At 42.2% G+C, this 13,723-nt stretch overlaps 1 protein-coding gene across 9 annotated transcripts in view; it reads left to right on the forward strand.

Annotated features, from left to right (window-relative positions):
• sema6bb (sema domain, transmembrane domain (TM), and cytoplasmic domain, (semaphorin) 6Bb) overlaps positions 1-13,723 on the forward strand; it is a 617,098-nt gene that overhangs the window by 357,091 nt on the left and 246,284 nt on the right. The gene's annotated exons all lie outside the window — the stretch shown is intronic.

Consider the following 13,723-nt stretch of genomic DNA (forward strand, 5'->3'; position numbering starts at 1 on the left):
GGTGAAGATGTCATTTTCAATCTGCACAGGTTGTGATCTTCCAGTTAGGAAGTCAAGGATCCAGTTGCAGAGAGAGGTATAGAGCCTCTGGCTTTGGAGGTTTTCAATCAGAACTTTAGGAATGATGGTGTTAAGTGCTGAGCTGTAGTCAATACACAGCATTCTATTTATCAGCTGGCTTTTCTTGGGCACTGGTATGATTATTGTCTTTTTGAAGCAGCTAAGAACTTCTGACTGTAGCAATGAGAGATTGAAAATGTCTTTAAACACCCTGTCAGTTGGTTGACACAGGTTTTCAACACCTTACCAGAGTCTCCATCGGGGCCTTTTGCCTTCTTGAAAGACAACCTGGCGTCAGCCCTCCGGGACGGTTATCACAGGGTCACTGGGTGCTATAGGGATCCTCATAACTATAGTTTTATTCTCCCTTTCAAAGCCAGCACAAATGGCATTGAGCTCGTCCGGGAGTGAAGCATCACTGCCATTCATGATATTGGGTTTTGCTTTCTAGGAAGCAATGGCCTGCAGACCCTGCCAGAGTTGATGTGCACATGATACGGCCTCCAACCTCGCTCAGAATTGCACCTTAGCTCTTGAAATAGCCCTTTCCTCCCAGTGCAATAGTCATAGAGCACTACAGCTCAGAAGCAGGCCTTTTGGCCCATCTAGTTGATGCCAAACTGCTATTCTGCCTGGTCCTATTGACCCACACCTGGACATAGTCAACCATACTCCTCCCATCCATGCACCTATCCAAACTTCTGTCACAGGTGTATGTTGCACTGGAACCTGAATCCAGCACTTCCGCTGGTAACTCGTACCACACTCGTACCACCCTCTGAGTGAAGAAGCTCCCCTTCAGGTTCTCCTTAATTATTTCACTTTTCACTCTTAAACTATGACCTCTACTTCTAGTTTAACAAACCTCAGTGGAAAAAAATTTGCTTATTTATACCTCTCATGAATTTGCATAACTATAAAATCTCCCTTCATTCAAAGGTTTCAAAGGTACATTTAATGTCAGAGAAATGTATACAATATACTCCCTGAAATGCCTTTTCTTCACACCCATCCATGAAAACAGAGGAGTGCCCCAAAGAATGAATGACAGTTAAACATTAGAACCCCAAAGTACCCCCCCCCAAGTTCCCTTCCCTCCCGCGTGTAAGTGGCAGCAAGCAACAAACCCCTCTCCCCCCACCACCGGCAACAAAAAGCATCGGCATTCGTCACTGAGCACTCAAGCGTGAGCTAAATAACATGAAAGGCTCACACCCGCCGTACTCCAAAGACTATATTGTTCACCTGGCATTTGACATACCACAGGCTCTCTCTCTCTCTCTCCCTTATAAGGGAGAAAGAAGAGTCTCTGCTTCACAGTGAGAGGGGAGACATAATGAACAGCTCTCTGGTTTACGATATTAAAAGACCATTGCGTCACTTTCCAAAGATCTCGGGTCTCTGGGCACTCTGCCTTAAATCTTCCATCTCTCACGTCACACCAGACTTCTGCTCAGACACCAACCTCTGATCCCCCGTCTCCAAAGCCACGATAGCTCAGTCCTCCGAAGGCCAGCAAAACTCTTAGGCAGAGCCCTTGGCGTGCCGAACAATGGCCAGTTATGAAACCCCGAGAGCGGGTCCCATTCCCACAAAGAACTGTAGTCAGCGTTTAACTCCAGGTCAGGATCTTCAAAAGAACCCAGAAAGGGAAAAAATAGAGATATTAAAGATGGAAAATGAGCTGTTTCCGAAGATGCAAGCAAAGGAGTCTCTGTTAGGAGCCATTAACGCTCCTAGCTCCTAACCTATTCAACATGGTCTTTTAACACAGGTCCTCTAGTCCTGGCAAAATCCTTGTAAATTTTCTCTGTACTCTTTCAATCTTATTAAAAATCTTTCTCTTTTACATAAGAGTACTACTCAACCAAGATGCCGTGATACTTGAAATTGCAGATACAATGACACGTGCCTGGGTTTGACTTGGTCACCAGTGTCTGGTGAAGGTGCTGCCTCCAGCTTGAAAATAGGCCGAAGTGTTCACTATTGTTATATTTAGTTTTCTTTCCTTATAATAGTTCTGTAATACTCCTTTTCTCTTATCTCTTTTGCTGTAATATCTTAGACATTGTCTTTAATGTTAAATTATACATATTGCCTGTGAAAACTAAGAAATCCAAATGGATGAATGAAGCATTATTCTCAGAGTGTAAGGAGAGGCGAATGGTGTCTACTCTTAAGCTTCCCAGTATGTCTGAACTATGATACTAGATCAGGCATGGGCAAACTACGGCCCGCGGGCCATATGCGGCCCATTAAGCTTTTTAATCCGGCCCGCAGTACTTGATGAAATTATATTAATAAACCTTGTTAACGTTTTTTCCCCACAATTCTGGCGTTTTCCCAATAGATGATGCACTCTATATACATTTGTGGCGACCCATTTCCTGGCACATTAGAACCGGCTCACAATTAGCCAGCGTTCCGGCTAAGGGAGATAGCCTGCGGGGATTTGCGAGCACAGAGCTTTGGGGCCTCTGCGCCACGGGGGGCAGGTTGAGGGAGGCTTAAAAGTGAGGCTGGGGATTTCGAATAAAGTTTTTTTCTTCGACTGCATTTACCGACTCCGTGTCGTAATTTTAGCGCTGCATGTAGCACACCGCTACACATTGACCTTTGTTGAGGTGCAGCGTATTACTCCACATTTGCGCTTTATTCTTTGTTCGGCTCGACCTATTTGTGTGAACAGGCATTCAGCGTCATGAACATCAACAAAGCCAGCCACAGATCCAAGTTAACTGACCAACACCTCACATCCATCCTGAGAATCGCCACAACAAAACTAAATCCAGACTTTGATGCGCTGGCTAAAAAGGGAGACCAACAACACTGTTCCCACTGAAATTAAAAATAAGTTTCTTCGTTGTGTTATGTAAAAAATGCATTAGAAAATATTTTTTTCAATAAGCCTTACATGTTACATGTCATTTCTGTTAAGTGATGGACATGAGTAGTGCGCAGGTGCACGTACGTTCTCAAAATAAAAAATGCGCTCCAGATCAAATAAGGTGCTCCGCATACTGGCGCGCTGTCACTGTTCTGTCCTTGTGCTGGTCATTGTTGAGTTTTGGCACAGGGGACAATTGAATAAGAAGGAGCAGGACAAGTAGACCTGCATCTCCTACCATTTTTGAAATAAAGACAGGCAGGAGGAGAGTGATGATGATAATATCTTGAAGGATAACAGAATTTTCAGTGCTTTAAAATAATAACTGTTACTATTAAAAAAGCTGTATTTTATTCATTTAATTTTCAGTGTTTTAAAAGTCATTTCGATAAATAGCTAAATACCATGGGACTTCAAAGACAGATATTTTGTTGTAATGCATTTGTTCATTTTCAATTGAAATTAAAGCACATGTTTTCTATATATCCCATGATATTTTATTTTCTCTTATGAGGTGTATTACCAAAACACTCCGTCCATCTGCTCCTGGTCCGGCCCCCCTGTCAAATTTTAGAACCTTTGTGGCCCACAAGTCAAAAAGTTTGCCCACCCCGTACTAGAAGATGCATATTCTACTCTGGATCTGTGGCAATCCTAAAAGTGTCATAGATTTGACTTGTCCTCTGGAGTTATGTTTCATCAAGTGCTTTCATTCTGTACGGTATATCCTGTTCCCCATTAAAATAGGATACTACTAGTAATGTACTAAGCACGAGTTTGGCAGAGAAAAAAATAAGGCATTTTTTCATAATTTTATTAATTCTCAGTGTAAATTGTGCCCAATGAAATATAGTCACAGCTAACTTGAAAGAGGGAGAGAGATAGATTAGGGGGGTGGTGGAGAGGGAGAGAAAAAAAAGATGTTTTCAATTCCATTGGAAAGAAAGAGCAGAACAAATTGTGCTAAATTCCTTTGCTCAGTCTAGCTGCAGGAAACTATTCCCAAGATGAGAATTCCAGGACCGTAAGGTGGAATTCCAGCTCAGAATTCCAGAAAGTGCACTACACTTTGAGTAGTTGGTTGTGTGCAACAGTGTTGGTAGTGGTGACCAGAAAGTGCTAAGACAAGAAATCCACAAGATTTAAACCTTGCATGTGGTACCCTGCTATGAAATGGCACCTGTATAGTGCTGCATTAGCATCAAAGAACTGGAATCTCTGCTAAATGGGTATGTTTGCTTTTCAACAACTGTTCAATAATTAGCATTCTTGTAAAAAAGGATACATATATCCCTTATTTGACAACTATTTATTTGTCACCCACTTTCCTCCCTTAAAAGTAGATACTTGATTCTATCTGCTTATGAATGCTGACGTCAAAAGATTTTGCTAAGACCTTATTTCAATTGAATTAAAGACCAAAATATGACCTTTGAATATTTAAGGATTGTTTGCTTTTTATCAGACGGCATCTGCCTGTAATCTGCAAGTCAATTTACACTTTCCTTTTGATGTGACCACATGAAAAAATTACATAATTGATGCATTTAGGTTGACCCTGTTGTACTTATATAATCAGGCGGAAAGTTCATAGTGAATTATTAGCTTGTGGTCTTCCAGTACAATGGACAAGGAAGGTTTAATGGTGAACTGGGTAAAAATATAATCCATTCCAGCCCAAGGCAGGACCAGATCCTCCAGTTTCATTACTAGAGGACTTTGTATTTTCTCTAACTAAAAAACAAAAGGTTATTAATCATAGGCGAGTCAAAAAGAAGTCACATATCCTCTGGAGTTTGAAGACATTTGAAGTCCTGCACAGCCTGGAGCTGCACTGATCAGTCAGTTGATAAACATATTAGCCAGTACAGGAATTAACCATCCAGGAAGGTCACAAGTTCACACCCCAGTCTGTCATTTTGCTTTAGTTATAGCATCTCTTTGATGTATCCTTTGGGTTCATCCACACAAGTCATATTTCTTTCCAGCTGACAATGGGCATCACTGGACAGGAGCTGTTTGTGAGCTGAGGGATCATCAGAAGGAATTAGGTTGCATGCTTCTCCCACCTCATGGGTCACAAAATCATAGGGAGATAAAACACAGAGACAGCACCTTCACCCGCAGTCTGCACCAACCAATGAACACTAATCCTACGTTAATCCCATTTTTCATTTACCCCCAATTTTCATCATTTTCCCTTGGGTTCTACCGCTAATCTACACGCTCGGGACAATCCACGGTGGCCTATTAACCTGCCAACCCACACGTCCTTGGGATGTGGGATGAAACTGGGGCGGCAGGAGGAAACGCGCACGTGCACAGAGAGAACATGCGAACAGTGCACAGCCTGTGCCTCAGGACAGGACTGAACCCAAGTTTCTAACTGACTGACTACACCACTGCTGTTCAGCTCTTGCAACTGACACTTTGCCATACTTGCAATGGAGCTGCTGACTCGGTCCAAAAAGTGGTTTGGTATTTTCAAGCTGCTCCATAGGAAGTGGCCCGGTGCAATCATGTCGATGTTACACCCACTGCCAAGGTGTCTAAGTTGTGCCAGCCGCATCACCTCATGAGCAGTGAAAGGTGTGCCATTGACTGGCCTGTTTCTCTAGAACAACTTCTGCATGATCTCGGGCATTTATCTGCCAACGTGAGACTGTGCAGCAAGTGTCTACTCTTCGTTGTCTTCCACTCGCTCTCTGTTGAGCACAGCTCTCTGGGCTGGTGCTGTTATCCCAGCAAGGATCTAAACTAGCCGATAGATTAAAAAAATCCTGCAGATGCTGGAAATCTGAAATAAAACCACAAAAACCTGCAATCGCTCACCAAGTCCCTGTGATGTCTGTCTCGCAGGGTAAGAACATCCTTCAAGGGGTTGAAGCCTCACAAGGTACCATGTACTGATGATGTGCCTAGTAGGGAACTGAGACCTGTGCCAACGATTCGTGGGACTATTTAATCTCTCACAGCAGTAGTTAGAAGTTCTCACCGGCTTCAAAAAGGTGACAATCATATCAGTGCCCAAGAAGAGCAAGGTGAGCTGCCTCAACAGCTATCACTCACATCTACTGTGCTGAAGTGCTTTGAGAGATTAGTCATGGCCAGAACCAGGACTTACTGCAATTTGCTTTTCACCATAATAGAACAACAGTGGATGCAATCTCACTGGCTCTTCACTCGGTCTTGGATCGCCTGGACAATAGTAATATCTGCATCGAGCTGCTGTTTATTGATTACTGCTCAGTGTTCAGTACCAGCATACCATCGGTTCTAATCAATAAGCTCCAAAACCTGGGCCTCTCTACCTCCCTTTGCAGTTGAATCCTTGATTTCTTCACTGGGAGATCACAGTTAGTATGGAAGTAAAATAACATCTCCTCCTCAGTCAACACTAGTGCATCTCAAGGATGTGCATTTAGCCTGCTGCTCTACTCTCTCTACAGCCATGACAGCGTGGCTAGGAACAGCTCAAATGCCATCTGTAAATTTGCTGATGACACAACTGCTGTTGTCAGAATTTCAGATGGTGAAGAAGAGTCGTACAGGAGTGAGACAGATCAGCTGGTTGAGTGGTGTCACAGCAACACCCTTGCATTCAGTAATATCAAGGAATTGATTCTGGACTTCAAGAAGGAGGTCAAGGGAGCGCAACAGTCCTCATTGAGGAATCAGCAGTAGAAAGGGTGAGCTATTTCAAATTCCTGGGTATCAACATCTGTGAAGTCCTATCATGTGTCCAACATATTAATGGAATCACAAAGGAGGCATAACAGTGGCTATATTTCATTAGAAGTTTAAGGAGACCTGGTATGTCACCAAAGACTCTCTCAAATCTCTATAGGTGTGCATTCTAACCGGTTGCATCACCAGCTGGTATGGAGGGGCCTCTGCACATTGACATCCCTCCAATGTAATCTAAGATTTGAGAGTGAGCCAAGTTGTCAATGGCAAATGAGTCAGTGAATTAAGTAAGTCATTGCTTGAAGCACACAGTTTGGCTGCTAAATCTTCAAACAATTTGAAAAGAAAAATTAATAAAAGTTTGATGAAGCCTTTGGCCCAGAGGGGTCAGCAAAACTGAGACTGCTGATTTGGCATTCCTCGAGAATATATCCAGCAAATGGTCAGTGGAAAACTGTCCAGTTAGAAGCCAATTTATTCATGGATGATTTGTCTCTCTATGACGGTTAAGAACACACTCATTAACAACACGGGCAGTGACACATTTTCATATGCGCTGCAGGTTGCAATTTGACCTGGACAAATATTCATGATCTGGGCCTATATATCAACATCAGCAACATTGGAAGGGGCCCTGTGTTTGTAAAAAGCTTCAACATAAGTGAGCAATCTACAGAATCATGTTAGATGATATGAATGGTTGATTATAATCTGAAAGCTGCTTTATAGTATAGAAGATTATGAATGCATATTTGTTTTATTCTTATTGGAGATTCAGCATGGAACAGGCCCTACCAGCCCAACAAGCTGCACCACCAGGCAACCCACCTATTTAACTCCAACATAATCACAGGACAATTTACAATGACCAATTAATCTACTGACCTGTACACCTTTGGAAATTGAAGCACCTGGAGGAAATCCATGTAGTCACGAGGAGAACGTACAAACTCCTTACAGATGGTGCAGGAATTGAAGTCGGAGCTCCGACTCCCCAAGCTGTAATAGATTTGTGCTGACCTCTATGCTGCCGAGGCTTAGAGTAGAGCATGGAGTTATAGAGCAATACTGTATGGATATAGGCCCTTTGCTCCAATGAGTCTGTGCCAACCCAGTTCTTCCCAATTTCTTGCATTCAGCCCACATACCTCCAAGCTCTGATTCTCCATGTACCTATCTATGAGCTTCTTAAATATAAGAAAATATGCTCAATATCATTTTATCTGGTACCTGTGAGTATATGTTCGTAGTTTTCTGCTGTTCTAGGACATCCACTTCAAGGTTTAACGTGTCATGTGTTCAGAGGTGCGCCTGTGTATACTGCTATTCTAACACATGGTTGTTTGAGATACTGTTGCCTTCATATCAACCCAAACCAGTCTTATTCGCCTTAACGAGCAAGTGGCCACAGTGTTTCTAGGTGTAGATATAAAATAGCTGAAGAAGTCATTTTATACAAAATGTTGCAGGGAATAGGAAAATTAAAAAGAGTACTTAGATTCGCAAAGCAAACTTTACAGCAGAACTATTTTGTAAACAAATACGGAATCCAATTTGAGCACATTAATGATCTATGAAAATATTGCAATTAAAGAACTATTTAACTTGATAGCATTGTCTCAGGGATAAATATTTGGTTAGGGCACCAGCTGGAATTTGCTGTTCCTTTTCTATTGAGGGTACGGAGTGTGTATGTCTACGTGAGAGGACTGCTGGTTTAATGCCTTATCCAAATGAGGGCTTTACCTACAATGTAGTCACTGTCAATACTCTGTTGAAGTATGCGGATGTGCTTCTCAAATCTTGGCTTAGAGCCCAAACCTGCAGATGGAACATAAAACATGACAACATAGTACAGACCCTTTGGCCTATGATGTTGTGCCTACACTAAGATCAATCTAACCCTTTCCAACTACATAGCCCTCCATTTTTCTATCATGCACGTGCCTATCAAGAGTTTCTTAAATATTCCTGTTGTATCTGCCTCTACCACTTCCCATTGCACTGTGGGGGGAAAAAATTTTACCGCTGATAAGCACCTCTATACTTAGCTGCAATCACCTCAAAATTATGCTGCCTCAAATTGGCCATATTTTGTTTGACTCCAAGATAAGAGCATCTGGTATGAGGCAGTATCGGCAGACAAAGAACAACACTAATGGGCTCTTCTGACTCTATTCTGACCAAGTTGCCTGTCAGAGGTACTCCCTTTAACTGCATTTGGCCCACGTCCTTTTAATGTTATTTTTTCTCTGTCCGTGTGCTTGTCTAAATGCCTTTTAAACAAGTGAATTGTGTACATCTGAAGTTCAAGTGCCTACAAAAGTTTCTGGAAAATACTGCTTTAATTGAATGATGTAGATTGTTTTTTTGGCAGGCTTTGATTTGTAAACTAATCCAAGTGTAATATGACCAGTTGACACATTTATGAGGATGAGGAGCGCAGGTGTGAGCCAAATCCTGGACATGATATCCAGTAAGGCTGAATCTGCCAAAACTCATTCAGTCAATCTCATGTAAATATCCACTGGCGGCTCTTCAGTGCAAATATGGTGCAAAATAGAAAGCTGTGCACTTGTGATTGGAAATTAGTGTCCAGATTTCCAGTGGAGCTCAAGTCTGCAGCAGATAAATGAAACTGCTCAGTTCACTCACAGGGAGTTGCACTAGTCTGATGTTTTGTTCGTTCCTGAAGCAGCATCAGCTGGAAAATCAGATCCTGGTAAGAGTCACGTTTGCCTTAAACACCGGTCCAATTTCCAAGAGCCAGCTGCCAAATTCTTGAGAAGATTTAGTAAAGATGAGACAAAGGGAGTGAGTGGTCAGACATGATGGGAGGAAGAAACCATGAAGATTTATGACTGATGTGGAGAGGATTCTGACACTGAGTTCAAACTCCCTCACTCTCAAACCGGGACCTGGTTGGGCAGCTAAGGCAGGTCCTCTGCCTTTGCTTCCTTGTGTGCCTTGCACAGAGAAAGGGAAGACCTGACTGAGCCAACATCCCAGCAAAGGCTTTGGTTCAAGTCATTGCACAGCTTTGGAATGGCAGAGATCAGGAGCCCTCATGAGAAAGAGAGTATGCTTGGAGAACATTACAACCAGTCTCAAACCTTGTGGTCCAGCACCAAAACGAGAAATCTGCAGATGCTGGAAATCTAACCAACACAGACAAAATGCTGGAGGAACTCAGCAGGCTAGGCAGTATCTATGGAAAAGAGTAAAGAGTTGACATTTCCTAATGGGTATCACCCTGAAATGTTGACTGTTTACTCTTTTTCATAGATGCTACCTGGCCTACTGAGTTCCTCCAGCACTTTGTGTGTGCTGCTTCGACTAGCACCAAGGTAGGAGTAAGAACTGAGTGTGTGACATCTTCACTGGCATCAGGGAAGCATTATTCATTACTGTCAGCATGACTGGTGTATTTGTCAAGTTCATTAAGATCTACGCTACCATGTAAGGGGTGACTAAGCATCAGACAGCATCACTTCCTAAATGATGGTTCTCAGCACCTGTGGCAGTAGAGAGCAGACCTTTCACTTTATAGGATAAAAGTTTGTTTGCGTCACTAGCACCATGGTATTCACCACAACAGAGTCAAATATTAAGAGGAGATTATACACAGTGGTGAACATTATAACACCTGTTCAGAGTAAAAGGTCAGATAAATTTGTACCTCAGCTCCAGAATCTTGGATCTTTGCTGACCAAAGTATCCAGTCTTTCAGAATCTAATGGACATCCATTCCATAACATAACTCCATTTAGATCTATAGGCTGAAGTTTCATCTGTGGTTCAATCCAGAATTTGTAGTCAAAGCTGATTCTCTTGGCCAATTTCAAAAAAAATCTCCTATCTTATTAAAATATGCCAAAATTCAAAATGGACATAAACTAGTGGAAAGAGTCTTGCCTTTATTGAAATGCTGGCCCACAGCAGTGTGTTTCTTTCTCGAGCCTTTAAAAACTAAAACAATTTGATTCATACATCCATCATTCATGTATTATCAGGAACACTAAAAATCTGCAAGAGCATTGCTTTTCAATTTTTAAGGTGATATTCTTTGCTTCAGGGAGCGCAAAGTGCAGAAACAAATATCACTGTGATGATTGTATGCTCCGTTATCCATTGTTTGGTGACAATAAAGTAAAGTATCTAAGTATCTAAAAGAAAAGCATGTAAAGAAATAAATGTACAGAGTTGGTCTCACCAAAGGTACATTTCCTAAAATATGCTAATGATACCCAAACTAAAATTTCTGCTATATCCAATGATTTAGACCTATTGATAAGCAAAACAATGCTCATGTTGGAAAGATTCATGAGTCAAGAATGGGTGAGGTGTTGGGTGGTGATGTTAGATTGAATCCAAGTTGCATTGTCTGGGTAGAAGAGCAGAAACGTCCTTATCAAGTTTAAGATCAAGTTCTGGCTTATTGTCATTCAGCCAAATGAAGAGACGTTCCTTGGGAACAAGGTCCACATCACAGTACATGTAACTCACACACGTAACACATAAAGTAATACTACTACAAATAAATTAACAAATATTAGGTGCATTTACAACACAAGTTTAAAAATTAAACCGTATAATGCTGATGGCACGTCATACAAGATGAGACCTCGGTGGTGTCAGGGAGTTCAATAGTCTTAGAGCCTGGGGTACAAGCTGTTTCCTGTCCTAAGCAGTGGGTGCTTTATTCAACATCTATTTATGCTGCATTGACCTAGAAGAGTTAAGCAGGATGGGAAGGAATGCAACTATGTTGTATTCATCCACAGCATAGTAAATTTTAAATTGTTCCATTCAGGCCAAAAGATTTAATCACTGTGGGGGATGTCTTACTCTTATAGGATAACATGGGATAACAAGGGGGGGGGAGGTCACTCTGCTTGGCAGGTGAAACGATCTCAGGTTCTGGGGCCTCCTCCATGGTGGTTGTAGGAGTTGACTCAGGGACTGCAAGAAGTGGTTCTGACAGCTTTGGATACCTCTGACAATTGACTCTGTTGTCCTCAACTGATTGATGTGCCATCTCCAAATGATATCAGGCGCAGTCTCCAGTGTACAGAAGGGTGGTCCAGCTCTGTCCTTAATCTTTCCAAGTACCCACATTGGATCACCTCTGTAGTCCCTCACCAGGACTGCTTGTCCAGGAGTGAACCATTGAACTTTCTTGTTTGAGGAGCCCTCAGTTTGTATCAGTTGTTTATCCTGCATACTCCTTTTGAGATTGTTCTTGAGGAGATCCAAGCATGAGCACAACGGGTGACCTAGCAACAGCATAGCTAGTAGGTTGTTGGTCATGGAGTGTACTGCATTGCGGTATGCAGGGAAGAAATTGGCAATTGGATTGAGTGTAGTGACTTCCACTGACATTGCTCACAGTGCATTCTTTAGCTTGGACAAACCTTTCAGCTGAGCTATTCGTAACTGAGTGGCATGATAAATTCTACGCCTTTTTCTATTCATTTTCAAGAATGACTGAAACTGTTCCACAACAAACTGTGATCCATTGTCACTAAGTAACTGTTCTGGAACACCAGTCCTTGAGAAGAGGTTTCTCAAAACATCAGCAGTATGCGAGGCTGTGGTGAAGGATATTGGAAACACTACTGGATACCACTGCTACCAAGAAATTTATGCCCAGATATTAAATACATGACAATTTCCTCCAGTATTTCATTTGTGTTGCATAGGAGGACCAGTATAGTCTTTTACTGAATAATCATAGGCCACAAAGACCTAAAGCTGCTTATGCGACTAAGATGAGTAAATCTTCAGTCCTCTCTAGCTTAATCTCTTCCTTCAAACACTTGTTCCCTTGCCTTCTCCCTCCCCAACACAGCAAACTGCAAATTTAGCTGATGTCTTCTCCCTTCCACTGGTGCTCAAAGAGTCTCATCTCTCACCCAACCATCACTACGTAGATCCCATTCCATTTCAATTGGTGGTTTGATTCTTCAGCATGCCAGCAAGCACATTGTTTTGTAGGTATCCCCCCTGACAATTATGAGTCTGTTCCAACTCCTCACCACTACACCCTCCCCATCAACACTAACAAACCTCCCCCCCAATCCCAAAACTACTTTGTGACTTTACTGTTTGCTCTCCATTCACATTGTAAGCACCTCCATGTCTATCAACACCAGTGAGTTAGGGAGGCAGATCTTTACCCAATCTGCCCTTACTTATTCATAAAATCATATAGACTGAAGATGAAGTTCAAGTCAAAGTTCAATTTTATTGTTCATTAAGCCATACACATGTATCCCACTAAATGAAACAATGTTCCTCCTGACCAAGGTGCACAACATAATACATATAACTCACACACATAAAGTAATATTACCACAAATAAATTAACAAATAATAAGGTGCATTTATGACACGTTAAAAAGTAAACAATACAATGCTACTGACGTTTTATGCATGATGTAACCTAGGTGGTGGCAGAGTTCAGAAGTCTTGTCGCCTGGGAAAGAAGCTGTTTCCCATTCCAAGTTTCTGTCCTGTTGTCATGCTACCTCCTGGCTGATGGTAGCGGGTCAAAGAGATTATTGGTGGATAGAAGGGATGATGGACAATGCTAAGGGCCCTGCATACACAGCATTCCTGATAAATATCTCTGATGAATGGAAGAGAGACCCCAATGATCCTCTCAGCAGTTTTCTCAATCCTTTACAGGGCCTTGCAGCCAGATGCCTTACAACTGCCATTCCAGATAGTGATGCAAGACACTCCCAATGGTGCTCCTGTAAAAATTGGTTAGTATGGAGAGGAAATCTAAAATTAAAAAAAAACAGAAAATGCTGGAAGCGCTCCGCAGGCTGGGCCACAGCTGTGGGAAGAGAAACCGAGTTAACATTTCAGTTTGTAGACCCTTCGACAGACCTGGGAAGCTTTCCAAAGCAGGTCATTAATCTACAAGAAGGGTGGGGAAGGGGAGTTGTCTCTGATGGGATGAAACCATTGGGATTGGCTGTAAACAAGGTTGCTTGTTCAGTGAGTGAATGGAATAGAGGCAAGAATAGAAGCTGCAAAATGCAGTGCAGGAAGAGATCCCTGGTAGGTCAGATTGCATCT

Source organism: Hypanus sabinus, chromosome 16, assembly GCF_030144855.1.
Source record: "Hypanus sabinus isolate sHypSab1 chromosome 16, sHypSab1.hap1, whole genome shotgun sequence".
Classification (NCBI taxonomy): Eukaryota; Metazoa; Chordata; class Chondrichthyes; order Myliobatiformes; family Dasyatidae; genus Hypanus; species Hypanus sabinus.